A 16,791-nucleotide genomic window follows, 5' to 3' on the forward strand; every position below is an offset into this window, starting at 1 on the left:
TTACACTATATCTTTTTGAAATCGTTTCTTTTTTTTTGCTCTTCTGATTGGGTGTTTTATGCTTCCTTATATTCCAAATTGTTGATATGATTCTGGCTTTATCTACAGTTAATTTTCCTGTGAACTATTCTTCATTTCAGTTAGTGTGTCCTTCATTTCTGACCATTCTTTTTTGTTGTTTCCATGTCCTTTTTTATGCTGTTGAAGTTCTCAATTAAGTTCATTGAGCATCCTTATAACCAGTGTTTGAACTCTGCATCTAGTAGATTGCTTGTCCTCATTTTGTTTAGTTCTTTTTCTGGAGTTTTTTCTGTTCTTTCATTTGGGACATGCTTCTTTGTCTCCTCATTTTAGCAGCCTCCTTGTGTTTGTTTCTATGTATTATGTAGAGCTATTATGTATCCTGGGCTTGATATAGTGGGCTTATGTAATAGGTATCCTATAGGGTCCAGTGGAACAGCATACCCCATCACCTAAGCTGCCTCTCAAGGTGCACCCCTTCCTCACTAATTCCCCACCCTGTGTGGACTGGGTACACCCTCCTTTTGTAAAGTACTTTTGTACGTTATTGTTGGCACATCAAAGGGAGGGATTTACCTCCAGGCAAATTGACTGGAAGGACTGGCTGTGACCACTCACTGCCATGGAGGGTCAATTGTACAGGGGCCTATTCCACAGAGCAGGAGTTTCTTCAGCAGGGCTCTGGTGTCTGCTGAATTGCCCCTTGGGTGTGCCACTGTGGAGGTGGTTGGGTAGTTCTTTGATCTGGGGCCTCCCAGGAGGTGCAAGCTGAAGTCAGCTGCTGTCTGTTCTACCCAGAGCCACCTGGCATGAGCTACAAAGCAACCTGCAGATGGCTGCTACTTGTATTGGGCTTGGAGTGGCTCAAGAGAAGCCAAGCTGTGAACCACCACCAGTTGCTGCTGGTGCCAGGTCTGGGGCCACTTAGTGAGAGGTAAGTACCACGGGACACTGAAGCTGGAGGCTGCTTGTTTGAGAGATTTTAGGAAAGTTTGAAGCATGAGCCAAGACAGGCCTTTCTTACACAAAAGCCACTGGGAACAGCTTGGGTAAGCCCTTAAGTTTGGTGGGGCATGGTCTCAGGAAATCACCAGGGTGGAACAAATAGTAATAACCAGGTTGATGGAGTCTCAGATATGGTGCCACCTGCTGGCTCTCTTGGGGGAGGGCTCATCAAAGGAACAATGGCTTCTGCCAACAGTTGTCTGGGAGAAAGCTGCTTCTCAACTCTCATCCTGATGCCAGAAAATTCAGTTCCTCACTATACGTCCCTGGTGCATTTCAAGCTGCTGCCCCAACACTGGAGCTCAGAAGGAGTGAGTTAGAGATATCTGTGTGTGGACCCTTCAAGAACTGCCTGGGACTCATTGTACTTAGCCACAATCTCCTCTGGTTTTCATAGCCAGAAGTTACAGGAACTTCTCAGCACTGGGCTGGGGTGCCTGATATGAGGGTGGGTCCTCCTTGCTCCTCAGGGGGTTTCTCTGAAGCCAGAACATCCTTGATTTTTATCTGCCTCATGTAGGTGTGGGACCAGTCTGTTTAGCATTTCTGCTCCTCCTATCAGTCTTGATGTGACTTCTCCTTTAAATCCCTTGTTGTAGAACTTCTATGCAGCTAGATTTCAGGCAGTTCTGAATGAGGATTGTTGTGTAGTTTAGTTGTAACTTTGATATGGTTGTAGGAGGTGTTAACCTACACTGCCATCTTGACTCAAAGTTTTTCCTTGTTAGGGCTAAAAAATATTCTATTTTATGTATAGACCACATTTTGCTTATCCATCAATAGACACCTGGGTTGCTTCCACCTTTTAGTTATTGTGAATAATGCTGCTATGAACATGGCTATACAAATATTTGAGTCATTGCTTTCACTCCTTTTGGGTATTTACCCAGAAGTGGAATTGCTGGATTAGATGATAACTCTATGCTTAATGTTTTGAGGAATCTCTGCACTATTTTTCACAGTGGTTGTACCATTTTACATCCCCACCAGCAGTGTATGGGGTCCAATTTCTCCACATTATCACCAACACTTGCTATTTTCTGTTTTTCTTTATGGTAGCCATTCTAATGGATGTGAGGTAGTGTCTGATTGTGCTTTTGATTTTCACTTCCCTAATACTTGTTTTTATAGTACACCTTGTATGGCATGGGTTTCATTTACTAGTAATTTAGCTTGCTTTCTATGTTGAAAATCACTGAATTGGAGTGTGTTCACTAATACTAAAGTACTTTTGTTAAGCCATGAAATATTATACTTTTGGGGAATTAGAAGAATATCCTTGCATAACTAGAACTTAAGATTTCCCTCTGGATTTCAGAGTCAGTCTGCTGTATTCATGTGGATTAGATAGTGTATTTTTCATTAAAAGTCCACTTTAAAAATACTTTCAATGCTTGTAAAATGAAAAGTCAACATTCCGCCCCCCCCAAAAAAATGACCATATAAAATTGGAATTTCTTGAGAGCTTGTTTGGAGGTTCTAGCAGGGGAGCGCAGCTACTTGTATGCCTTTGACTGAAGACTAATCCTCTCTTCTAGCATGGAATGTTGTCCACTTTGACTGAGTGTGCAGCTTCAGAAGAGATGCACAGGGATTGGTGAGGGAGGAAGGGGCACACTCGCCTAGCCAGTCAAACAACCAAATCAACCTTGGCAATCAGTGGGGTGACAGTTGTCTCAGCCAGATCAATGGAACAGAACAGAGAGCCTAGGACTAAACCTATGCCTCTATTAACATTTTATATTTGACAGGTGGCAAGAGCATACATATAATGGAGCAAAGACAATCTCTTTGATAAATGGTGTTGGGAAAACTGGACTGGAACATGCAAAAAAGTGAAACTAGACCACTAATTTACACCATACACAAAAATAAACTCAAAATAGGTAAAGACTTAAGTGTAAATTGCAAAACCATAAAAATACTAGAAGTAGGATAATTATGTAGGTAGATCTCAGATGTCCAACATAGAAATACTTTTGATGATATATGTACTATGCCACTGGAAACAAAAGAAAATGAACAGATGATACTACATCAAATTAAAAAGCTTTTATACAGCTAAAGAAACCATCAGCAAGATGAATAAGGAACCCACTGCATGGCAGAACATTTTTGTCAATGATACATCTGACAAGGCTTTAATCTCCAAAATATACAAAGAGCTAATACGACTCAATGCCAGGAAGACAACCTAATTAAGAAATGGGCAAAAGACCTGAATAGACACTTCTCCAAAAGGGAAATGCAGAGGGCCTATAGACATGTGTAAAAATGCTCAGCATCATTAATCATCAGAGAAATGCAAATTAAAACCTCAATGAGATATCACAACTGTTAGAAATGCTGCCATCTATAAATCAAAAGACAACATATTGGCAAGGATGTAGGAATGCAGATTGGTGCAGCCACAGTGGAAAAAAAAAAAACATTTTGGAGTATCCTTAAAAAGATTAAAGATGGAAATTCCTTTTGACCCAGCAACTCCAACTTGGGAATACACCCTAAAAATCCCAAAATGCCAATACAAAAAAATACATTCAACCCTATGTTTATAGCAGGGCTATTTATAATAGCCAAGATTTGGAAACTAAGTGCCCATCAATGGATGAGTGGATAAGAAAGCTGTGGTACATTTACACAATGGAATATTGTGCAGCAGTGAAAAAGAAGAACCTTTTACTTTTTGCAACAGCATGGATGGACCTGGAGAAAATTATGCTAAGTGAACTAAGCAATTCAGTGAAAGAAAAATACAATATGATCTCACTTATATGTAGAATCTGGTGACCATAATAAACTAATGAATGAGATAGTAACAGAAGCTTGGATACATAAAACAGATTGACAGACTAAACAGATTGACAAACAGATTGCTGAAAATGAGGGGGAAGGGACAGGGTGAAAGATGGTGAAGGGATTAACCAAAGAACATTTATGCAAAACCCAAGGACAACAATGCGGGAATTGTTTTGGGGTGGGGAGAAGGTGTTCTGGGTGAGGCAGAGGAAGGGGAGGAAAATGGGAACAACTATAACAGCTTAAATGATAAAAAATAAATGGAAAAATTGGAATGTCTTATACAGCTTCATTTCTTAAGTTCTGGAAAGTAAAAAGAGATAGAATGCCCAAATTCATTTTCTTATATTGTTTTCAAGAGTCGATACAGAATTATTGGTTTTAAATGCTTTCAAACCCTCAGCACTTTTCAAATGGTAGAGCTGATGAGCATACATCACAGTTCTTTTCATACTCAGCAAAACAAAATAGGTTTCCTGCCCTGGATTCTGCCACTTGTTTTTATTATTATTTATAAGATGGCTATTACTGATCATAAAGCCCCACTGAGTTTTGCCTTATAAGCACATGTTTGTTATAGAAAAATTAGAAAATACAAATAAACTTTACCTGTGCCATAACCCTGACAGTACCACTATCAAAATTTTGTTATATATCTTTCTACTCTTTTTCTATGTATAAATGTACCCACACATACAAATGTACAAACTTTGAACATTAAAAAAATTTTAAATGCAAAGATACACTGTATTTTTATCTTTCCAAGGGGAATCACGTGAAATTCATAGACACCTATTTTCTAAATAAAAATTGACAAAGGATGAAAAACATTTTCTATCATTTAGGCTCAGGGTTGTCCAACCTTTTGGCATCTGTGGGCCACACTGGAAGAAGAAGAGGTGCCTTGGGCCACACATTGAGCACATTGTGACATATAATCACAAAACAAAAAATTCATAATGTTTTCAGTAAAGTCCTCCCCCCCTATTTCATTATGGTAGCCACAACATAATTTTCTAAATTGTGATTAATCACTTTGTACTCCCATTGAGAAATATTTTCAAATGAAAGAGTCAAAACCACGTTACCCTCAGGTTTTATATAGAGATCCATTAGGAGATGGAAGTTGGCAGAGCCCTCTAGACCCCTTAACTTGGGAAAGAGGGTATGGGTGTGTTTACTTTCCAGAATGACCCTTGGAACTGCAGGCAAAGACAGTGAAGCCATATCACAGAAAAGGATTCTCTGCTGTGACCCACCTCCACCCACTAGACTCTCTCGATCCAGACTTCTCCAAGCTGTGTGTCATCCCCCTGAAGTAGAATTCCAGCTAGCACTCCTGGATTGATATTCAACATTGCCTAAGAAAGACTTTTTCTACCAACTTAAAGGGACAAATCGATAAATTACAGCTAGAGCTACATCAGCAGCTGCAGGACATTCAACATTTAACTAAGCAGGAGATTTCTCAGACCCTCCATGATAATTTTGGCTGGCTGAATCTCCCCAAAATTGGTTTGATGGACTTAGTCTGATAATGTGGGTCTTTGGAGCCACTGGTTGTTTACTGATCCTAATAATACTTTATATACTTCGATGCATTTGCAAATTATTTTCCCAGGGTCGTATAAGAGACCAGCAAGTAGCAAGCTTTGTGGGATCTATAGCAGTCCTAACTAAAAACAAGGGGGTAGATGTAGGGAACCACTTCACAAGACGTGGAAATGTGGCCCAGCACCCACGTGGAAAACCAGTGGGGGGGCGAGTTGGCATACAGGGCCACACCCATGAAGAAGTTCTCCCGTGGGGGAGATTTCCCGTGGGGAATCAGGCTGCATTATACCTAGGCTGCTTTGTGACTTACTCGTGCTAAAACTCTCTCACCCTGAGTTTAGGCACAAGTTCTTGCTATATATCTTTAACTTCCTGAAATCTGTGGTAATTCTCCCAAGGACTGAAGTGTAACCAGACCTGTTATTCTTATCATTTCCTTGCACTTGCAATATTTTTCAATGGACTGAATTTACAAGTTTGGGTAATGGCAGCCCTTTGGTGCCTCCATGTCTTAATCCTTATTTTTGCTTTATGATATATATATATTTTTTTTTTCTTAAGATTGCATTCAGGAACAGCAAATAGTAGGTTTCACAGGCCTAACAGCTACAAATGATTTAAAAAACGAAAAAGGGGGAGATGTTGGGAATCACTCTGCCTGCTTTCAGGAGCTGTAACCCCCCTTCCCCCATAAGCTGAGTGAACAACCTTCGGACCATAAGCCACTAATGAGACAAAGCTTATCTCCCTGGCAGGAGCACCACTACTGCTCCTTTTACTTCATCCATAACTGGCCCCCAATGCTTGATCAGTTAGCCAATGCCTTACCGCCTGACAATGGTTAATGAACTTTACCTGTATTCCTGTGCAAATTGGAACCCAATAAAAACCTGTCAAGGCAAGGGTTGGCACACTCTCCCCTTGAGAGAGTAGCCATGCTACCCCTTTTACTCCACAGGACTCCGTAGTCAGTGTGAATTTGTCTTGTAATTCATCCATAACGCTGAGGACACTGTGGGCCGGTGTCTGAGTCAGTGTGGCCAGCATTCATAGCCATCCTGAGCCATGTGTGGCCCACAGGCCTAGGATTGGACACCACTGATGGCTTGAAAATAAGCTTCTTGCTAAAAGAATTAAACCAAGAGCCTGAGGATAAAGGGTGTTTTTGAGGATATTGATGATCAAGTATTATAACTTTATAAATAATACAAATAACCACGTGTGAAGCACTGACCTATACACTAAAAAGATTTCAGGATCCCTGGTCAGAGCATATACCTTGGTTGCCAGGTCAATCCTAGTAAGGGCACATTTGGGAGGCAACTGATTGATGTTTCTTTTCACATTTCTGTTTCTCTCTCTCCCCTCCTCCCTTTTCCTTGTCTTTAAAATCAATAAAAAAACATATCCTTAGGTGAGGATTAAAAAAAAAAAACAGATGAGAGACAGAACAGTACAATTGGCCATTTCTGAAGATAATGTCTAATTTTGCATATGAAATGTTTCAGTAAACTCAGTCATTACTTAAAACATTTTCAGGCATTGAGATATTTCATTAAATGTGAAGGGCTGCAAGGAAACCACTGGAGTTCACAGTTATATTTCATTTAGAAAAGATGGAAAACAGTTATGCCTAATCCCACCATGCAAATATTTCAATGTTTTTTTCTTTTAGTTTTTAATAAAAATGCATTCACATGTACTACTTAATATTTAGCTTTTTGGATATAAAATCATTTCCTTGTAGTACTATTGCTTTGTCTTTGTTAATGCCCATTTTAATAGGTGTATAACCCATAGAGTTGCTGTATTATAGTCTATATAGCCATTTCCTTAGGGTGGACTCCTAATTTGGGTCTCTTTCTACCACCACCATTTTGGGGGGCATTTATATACTATGTAATGCTGCTGTAGTAAATATTTTGGTGCACAAACCATTTCTACTTCTGAGGAGTATTTTTTGTCTTTGAGATAAATTTGGTCACATTTACTGACCAAGGGGTCTGAGCATATTTCTAGTTCTTATTATTAAAAAATCTTTTTAATATAAAAATTCCCAAGCACATTAAAAAAAAAAGGAGAAAGGTCATAAGATCCCTCCATACATCTTCAGCAATTATCAACACGAGGCCAATCTTGTTTCATCCACACACCTGACATTTGTTGGTGCCCATTATTTCCATCCATCCATCATATTCCAAGTTTGTAAATGTATGTCTTTAAAGGAAGGACTCTTTAAACAGAGAGCCACATTACAACTGTCACACCTAAAAAGCCTAACCATTAAATATCTCGGGACCACATTGTTCCAACTGTCTTATAAATTTTCAATAAACCTTTGTTTGAAGGTAGATCCAAGCAGAGCCGCTACAGTGCCATGAGTGGCTATATCTTTAGAGCTGATCCTCCTTTCCCGCAGAGGCGACTGGAGAGCGGAGAGCGTAATTATCTGCGTCGGGTCCACTTCGGGTTTAGGCAGGGGGGCCCAGGTGGGGCCTGTAATCCGCGCCACCCGCACTGCCCCGAGACACGATGGGTTCCTGGGTTTCCACCTGCCACTTTAAGAGGAGATTTTGTCGCGCAGCTCTGCACCATCCCGCTCTACCTCATCCCCTCCCGCCAAGCTCCACCTCGTCCCACCCTACCCCGCTCCACCCGCTCCACCAGGTTCCACCCCAGGCCCCTCTGGTGGGACACAGAGCTGCTGAGCGGGTACAGCAGGTGAGGCGTGCGCAGCCGGCCAAGAGGCAGCTGTGCCTCTTGGGGCGTGGGCCAGGGGCCGGGTACGGGAGGGCGCAGCTCAGGGCTCAGGAAGAGGACTGGGGGTCGGCCCAGGGCCGCCCAGGGAAGGGGCACCAGAGCATGCATGGGGCGGCGAGTAACGGGGGGATGGGCAAATGGCAGGTACGGGCCTTAAGGGGTCCTGGGAAAGGGCGACCGTGGGAGATGTGTGTATGTGTGTGTTTGTGTGACGCAAGTTACGGTAAAGGGATGCAAACCCACTAATAGTAATAAGAACAGCAATGATGACTTTGTAATAGTAATATCAGCAGCAAAAATAATATGATACTAATGGCTACTAGTAGTGCTGGTCTTAGTTCTGACATATTTCATAGTTTACCTCAGAGCTCTGTGAGCAAGAAATGGGAAAATGCAGGTGAAGCAAATATTTTGGACTTTAAAAGTTTTACGCAGTCTTTGTGGGGGAGTAGTATTGCCATCCATGCTGTATATAGGCAGAAATGAAGGCCCAGAGAGGTTAAGGAATTTGCCCAATACCACACAGCTGGTAAGGGGTGGCTCATGTTAAAGCCAGAGCTCCTATCCCTGAGGAGGTACCAGCCACTGGAGCTTTAGGTTTAGGATTGATGAGCACAGAGGCTGAAGAGCAAAGCTAGTAAATGCTTGGAATCATTTAGCTTTGGGCTTGCTATCTGACCCTGCCACTTTGTAGCTGTATGAGCTTGGGCAGTTCATCTGGCCTCTTAGAACCTATGTTCTCATCTGTGAAATATATAATGGTAATATTTGCCTCAAAGATTCTGAAAGGATGAAGTGCCAATGTGTGAAGAGGGGCATATACAGAGTTGTCTCTCCTTCAGTGGTTTCTGGGGTTATAGACACCAGAGAGTTAGGCAGCAATGCTCAGGGACCCCCTCCCTGCCATTTGCTAGCTGTGTGACCTCTGCATACCCATTGATCTCCTCTATGATACTACCCCTCAGGGCTGGTAGAAAGAGTAGATGCAAGGGACAGCCTGGCACATGGAAGATACTCCATAAGCCCATTTCTGTCTTCTTTTGTTATGGAACCCCTAGCCTTCCGATTTGTTCTCCGGAGACTAAAAGAGGAACAGGAATAGCTAACCTGAATCTCACCTTCAGGGGCAGGGCTGAGACAACAGCTCAGGCCTCCATGCCTCTGGTTCAGAAAGTGTCATTTGCCTGGACTTCTATACCCATTGTGAGGCTGGCCACTTCAACACCAAGGTTTGAAATGAAATTCAATCCAGTTCAGTCAGCCTAGTGTCCCACAAGCCACAAATTAGCACATTTTGCATTATAGTAGTGAAAATGTACCTTTTGGTGGGGGCCAGTGGGGTGGAAAATCTCCAAGTTGGCATCTGCAGGCCCAATTCTATGTGTCCATGGTACAGACATTAAAGGTAGCTACTTTGCAGGCAGTAAAACTCCATGTTATTGTGAACTGTTGGTTTGCATCTGGGATGGATGCCCCAGCACTGGAGAAACCTCCCAATGTTTTTGCAAGTTTCACAGGTGAAACGTTTCTCCATCCATAGGGTGAGCAACCTGCCCTGGTTTCCCTGTGACAGTCCCAGGAAACTGGACAGTTGGTCTCCCTGCTCATCCAGATGCTTGTAGTTTCTCAGGAAACTGTTTATTTTATGTTTGTGGTTACTGCTGCTGCCTTCATTTTAAGTTCCACCAAGGCTGTCCTTGCTTGCCTGTTTTCTGTCCACCTGTCTGCTTGTGGGGAGTCTTTGGTGGCAAATGGGTGGGACCCATGGAGAAAGCTATTGACCCCCTAATTGCCATTGCTCTGCTCAGGTCTTTCAGTCCTTTTGGCCAATCTCCTAAAAGAGAGTGACCCAAAGGACTTTTAATTAAAACTAATGGGCTGGGGTTTCATTGGAATGAAGACAGAAAGTGGTGGGCAGGCATCTGTTTCAGTAATTGTAAACTTTTCCTTGGAATTAATAGGGAGACTAGCCATAAACACAAGAACTTCATTGTTTGGGAAACTGGAGAATTGTGAATGAAGCCAATGCCCCAAGGCAGCTGACCAAAAGGAAAGGAGAAAATAGGACCAAAGGGTCCCCAGAGCCAAAAAGACCTGAACCCAGTAACAGTTACTAAGAGATTGAAAATACCATCCTGGGGGAGGGATTGGTGGGGCGGAATGCATCTGTCCCAATCCAGTTTGGAACACACAGTGTTTGGTGTCTGGAGGTTTCAAAAGTTTCCAAAACTTTTGGAAATAGTATTGTCCTAGGCAGTAAAATGAGCATAACTTTTTCTAAAGCTGAATGTGGAAGCCACCCCTTGGGGGATAAAGAATCTATTTGCCTAACAAGCTAGACAAGAATGCTGGGGCACCTCTGAAATAATCTGGAAAGATGTGGTTGTGCATTATGGGGTTCCTTTCCAGTTCCTATTATAAGGGGCTTCTGCACTGGGGTGTGGGCTGCTTGAGAGTCATGTGTAAGGATAGTGTAAGTCCCAGACTTCATCTGACCTGACCCAAGAGCTCTGGAGTGGTCCTCTCTCTTCACACTTGACCCCAAGGACATCATATCCACACTTGTTTTCCTCCCAGCCCTCTGGCCACTCCTCTCAGCCCCCATTCCCAGTTCCTCTTCACTTATCTACCCTGTTTATTCAAAGCACAACAGTCTTCTTTGTTTTGCCTTTTCTTTCAAAAATTCATTAGTGTAGAAAATTTCAAGCACATATAAGGGTAGATACAAGAATATAGTGTACCTCATGTACCCATCACACAGCTTCCATTGTCAACCCATAGCCAACATTTCTCATAATGTAACAGGGCACAAAATGGGGTCCTCAGAAATAGGAGAAATTCCCCACAGCCCATAGTTGGGTGATAGGGGAAGGGGATAATGTGGCATATAAGATACTTTGCATAATTATAGCAAGTTTGATAGCTAGTTGATAGCTGTGCTGCTGCCCTGGGCAAAATGTGGACTCTAAGATCATTCAGTGACTCCTGACATATGGGTGGGATTGGGTGGGGGGTGATGAGGAGTTTATACAGCCCTTATATGGGGGAACTCTTACCCTGAGTAAAGATGGCAGCTGAGAGAAGGTAAAAGATACGGGGGAATAAGCAAAAGTAGCACATTTTAGGAGGGGCAGAATATGAGGTTAGGGAGGAAGCTCTGGGACAGCATTTAAATATGGGTGGGCTGAGAGAGAAGGGAATCCAGCTATGCTGCCTGTAGTGAGAGAGGAGGTGTGTCTTGATCCTCTGAGAATTCTGTCATGAGGTCTGAGAAAGGAAGCAGCAAGCAGCTATGCAATTTGTAGTGAAGCAGTACCCCATGAGGGCTGGTTTGTAAGGTAGAAGCCATGACATCTGGAGTCAGGATTCTGCCTAGTGGCCTGGGGTGGCCAGCTATGCAGGATGAGGAAAGGATGTAAGGAAAGAGCTGGTGGAGCTGTGTGGGAAACAAGCTGAACTGGCACAGACTTGTGAGAAATGCCTGGAATGCTGAATTGTGACCAGAGAATGCTGATTTCTGCTTCTCTGAGGGACGTATGGAGAGGCCACTCTCTTGGCATGTGTGCCTCCCTGGACTCCACCATGATCCAGTGTAACATGGCACATGTTTCCATGAACCACTCATGGAGGCTGAGGACAGTACATTCCAGATCCTGAAAGAAAGAGCTGCTGTGAGAGGATGGCAACTCTGAAACCCATGAGTGTACTTTCCAGAGAGGATAGAGACCTGTTGGTGCCACAGGCTTAGGAACAGATAAGGATATAGTGAACTTTTGGGCATGCTATTAGCTTATAGCCTGGTGAGGAGCAAGGGAAGTTCTGGGTTTCAGGGGAGAGCAAGGCTGAGCAGGAGTGAACTTAGTCCCTCCCCCCACTCCACGGTTGGAATCCTGTAAATAAAAACCTATTTCTTTCAACACTAATTGTTGGGTCATGCTGTGGACGGGCTCTGGTTCACTCAGTTACAGTAATACCTGTGTCTCACCTATTTTCTCCCTCCCATATTATAAAATATCTTGAAACTCTCTCAAACATCATGTTTTTTTGTAAATATGTGAGTATGTAGCCCTAAAAGGGAGTTGACAAAGTTTTCAGTAAACTAAGTATAAGTATTTTCCACTTTGTGGACAACACAGTCTCTGTCCCATGTTCTTAGATCTGCTGGTACAGTGTGAAAGCAGCCATGGACAAAGTGAATGAGTTTGGCTGTATTCCAATAAAACTTTATTTATTGACATTAAAATGTAAATTTCATAAATGAAATGTTCATGTCTCAGGAATTTTTTTTCTTAAACTATTTAAAAATGTAAAAAACATTTTTAGCTTATGATGTTATGGGAGAAACTCAGTTCTTGCCACTACAGTAAAGAATTACAGATCAGCAAGTATGCAAGCAGGGTTTATTGGTGATACATTCTCATGGAAGAGAATGGGCCTTGCCAAGGTGGGGGAGAAAGGAAAGAGTCAGGGTGGCAAGAGCATCAGGCCCTTTGTTCTGAGGACTTACATAGTTGGCAAGATGGGGGTGAAGAAGTTGCATATTGACTGACAGGTAAAAGTGGTACCAGCTTTCACTCAGGGTAGGGGGAGAATGTAACTACCCAAACCTAAGTATGTGTGGGGTCTGTTAGTCTGAATCCTTATCTTGCTCCAGACTACGTTTGGCCATCGTGTTGTAAAACAGATAAGCGACAGGAAGCAGGTAATTAAAGTTAAGGCAGTTACCCAAAATTATTTATGGGCTCTTTTTGTAAGCATTAGGGACTCCCTTGTAAAGGAGATAGTGGCCAGAGGTAGACAGTTAACCAAAGTTGTTTGATGGGCTTCTTTTTGGGGCACTGTGGATCCCCTCTTCTTCTTCCTTTTAGGCCTTGGGATGAATACACAGTTTCAAGGCTTTCTTTGCGGGATAGTGGAAACGATGCATTGAATTTCAAGGGCTTCCCTCCTCCCATGCTAACATAGTGTTTCTTATGATGTTGGAACACCTGGCAAAATTATCAGACCAGGCTCAGGACTGCCAAGTTAGTGGGTGAGACTTGTCTCCCTCCTCCTCCCTGCTTTGGTTTACTATCTATCCTACCTAACAATGAGCCAAAAAACCTAGATAGCTGATTAAATTTGTTCCCTGGGTTATAGTTTGCTGACCCCCACTTTTTTTTTTCTTTTAAAAAATTTTTTTTAGATTTTTAAAATATATTTTATTAATTATGCCATTACAGTTGTTCTATTTACCCCTTCATTCCCCTCCACCCTGCACACCCCCTCCCCCACCACTCCCCCCCTTTAGTTTATAACCACATGTCTCGAGTTCTATAGATTCTATATTTTTCATACTAATCTTGCCCTCCCCCTATCTATTTTGTACCTACCATCTATGCTACTTATTTTCTGTACCTTCTCCCCCTTCTCCTTCTCCCACTCCCCTGTTGCTAACCCTCCATGTGATCTTCATTTCTATGGTTCTGCTCCTGATCTAGCTGTCCTCTTAGTTTGCTTTGTTTTAGGTGTGGTTCTTAATAAGTGTGAGTTTGCTGTCCTTTCACTGTTCATCTTTTTTATCTTCTTTTCCTTAGGTAAGTCCCTTTAACATTTCATATAATAAGGGCTTGGTGATGATGAACTTCTTGAATTTGATCTTATCTGAGAAGCCCTTTATCTGCCCTTCCATTCTAAATGAAAGCTTTGCTGGATAGATCAATCTTGGATGTAGGTCTTTGGATTTTATGACTTGGAATACTCCTTTCCAGCCCCTTCTTGCCTGTAAGTTCTCTTTTGAGCAATCCACTGACAGTCTAATGGGAACTCCTTGGTAGGTGACTGTCCCCTTATCTCTTGCTGCTTCTAGGATTCTCTCCTTCATTTTAATCTTGGCTAATGTAATGATGATGTGCCTTGGTGCGTTCCTCCTTGGGTCCAACTTCTTTGGGACTCTCTGAGCTTCCTGGAAGTCTATTTCCTTTGTCAGATTGAGGAAGTTCTCCTTTATTATTTGTTCAAATAAGTTTTTCACTCATGGCTGTTCCTCTTCCCCTTCTGGTACCCGTATAATTCGGATGTTGGAACATTTAAAGATGTCCTGAAGGTTCCTAAGCCTCTCCTCATTTTTTTTCATCCTTTTCTGTTTGGTCATTTTTTTTTCCTCCTTCTGGTCCACTCCTTTGATTTGAGTCCCAGTTTCCTTTCCATTACTATTGGTTTCCTGTGTATTTCCATTCATTTCAATTAGTTTAGCTTCCATATGTTCCTCTAATTTGTGAGTAAAATCAACCAGTTCTGTGAGCATCCTGATCACCAGTGTTTTGAATTGTGCATCTGAAAGTTTGGCTATTTCTTCCTTGCTTAGATTTATCAGTTCTGGGGCTCTGAGTTGTTCTTGAGCCATGTTTTGCTCTGTTTGTGCCTGTTACGTATGAGGAGCGGAGCCTTAGTTGTTTGCCAGGGTGGGGCCACCCAGGTTGCTGGTTTGTGATGCTGTATGTGGGGGTGGGGTCAGAGAGAGACAATGGCGGTTCCCTCTGCTGCTTCCTGCCACTGGGGCCTGTGCAGTCCATCTCACTGCTAGCTCCTTCACTGGTTTATCTGTGCACGAATGTGTAACCATGATCAGCCCTCAGTGGGTCCACTGCCTTGTGCCCTCAGTGGGTCTGCCCACTTCTCCACACCTGGGATCTGCCCACAGCTGCTCGCATACCTGGGTCATTTGTCTGGGTCAGTCTGGTGGATCTTTCCTGTCTGACCCCACTCTGCTGCTGGCTCTGCCCCTGTTACCGGTTTGGCTGAAGGGTTCATTGTTGTCAGACTTTCGTGTAGTTCAATTTTCTGAGGTTTGGCTGCATTTTTGTTGCTAAAACTTTGTTGTTTTTAAACTTGGTTGTATGAGAAGGTGCAGTGCTTCCACCTATGCCTCCATCTTGGCGGAAGTTGCTGACTCCTTTTGATGGAGACCATGAGAGGACATCGTCCTGGATTGACCCTTGAGTATAATCAGAGTCTCCCTAAACCCTTTCTCTGTCCTTATTATGTGCATTCTGCCCACTGGTCCCACAGAGGGAGCCATTTTCAAGGACACAACCTTTGAGAGGGCCATGTGCTGTTGAGACCATCTGGACTGAATAAGGACTGAATAAGGACTGAATAAAAGCCCATTAAGGCTTTTATATATAAGTTTTCAAGATTCTGGGGGGTTGGGTGGAGATTTACTTGTCTTTGCACTGTCCAAGACAAGCCTGCCCATGTGGAGTGGACTGCCTTTTTCTTCTTTACACTCTGCATATGAGACCAGTTTGACCAACACTCCTCCTTTTGAAGAGAAAGACTGCTTTGAAAATATAATCACAATTCTGTTACCACACTTAAAAATATTAACAATAATTCTTTAAACTAATTAAATGTCCAGTTAGGGCTCAAATTTCTCCAGTTGTCTTATAATTTTTGTTTTTGTGGTTTGCTTGAATCAGGATCCAAATAAAGTCTCTAAGTGATTGATATATTGAAGGTTTTTTTTTTTTTGAAGTTCATAGTTTCTTCCCCTTTCTGTTTCTGTCTCTGTTTTTGCAATATATTTGCTGAAGAAAATAGGTTCTTTGTTCTGGGGAATTACCCAGTGTTTGTTTTGCTGTACCTGGTTTACCTAACATGTTTTAACAAAGAAATGCCTTGGTCTCTGTCCTTTAAACTCACCTTATTTCTTTTTATGCATAATTTCTTGGTACTCTCATCCACTGTTATGGGTTTAGATATATGCTGAATGCTCTGTATGAATATCTGTTTCCACCCTGGAGCTCTTCTGTAATTACAGACTCAGAGACTAGAATGCTCACTTGCTGTCTCTTCTCAGATGTTCACTATGCATCTCAAGCTTAGCATGTCCACTCCCAGGGTATTGGCTCTGCCTTTGAAATACCTCCACATAATCCAACCATTTCTCACCAACCTCACTGACATCTATGACTAAGTCATTATTACCATCTCTTACTGGTTTTCTGTGCTTCAACCATTTTCCCCCTCCTGGGTATTCTCAAGACAGAATCGGTGTTACTGATTTAGTTTTAAAAAGTCAGATCATGGCTCTCACTCTTGTGCTAATATCCCTTCAGTGGCTCCCATCTCCCTCCAAGTAAAAGTCAAGGTGCTTAAAAATTACCTAATCTTATCTTTTTCTAGAACATTCTTTCTGCAGACATTCCATGATTTCAATTTTGAAAATATCAGTCTGACTTTAAAAATATATAATAAACCGATATATAGAGCTTTAGTGTGCCAAGCATTACTTTAGGTGATTTACTATTAACTCTTCCTCAGATAACAAGATGATGTTATCATTATTTACTCCATCTTACAGATGAGGGAGCAGAAACCCAGAAAGATGAAGTAAGTTGTGCAACATCACACAGCTAGTAAGTGGTAGAGATGGGATTCAAACCAGGCAGTCTGACCATATGGTCCATGCTTTTCCTTTCTCTTTTGAAATCAACTTTTGTGCAGTATAATTTACATTGAAGTAAAATACATCTACTTACAGTGTAGGATTCAAGATTCAATAAATGTATGTATGTAACTGTATAGCAACTGTCATAATAAAGATAAAGAAATTTCATGCTGTACAGTTTCCTTGTACTCTTTTGCAATAAACTTCTCCCACTGTACTCC

This window comes from Artibeus jamaicensis, unplaced genomic scaffold (assembly GCF_021234435.1).
Source record: "Artibeus jamaicensis isolate MK-2021 breed Jamaican fruit bat unplaced genomic scaffold, CSHL_Jam_final contig_700, whole genome shotgun sequence".
Lineage (NCBI taxonomy): Eukaryota > Metazoa > Chordata > Mammalia > Chiroptera > Phyllostomidae > Artibeus > Artibeus jamaicensis.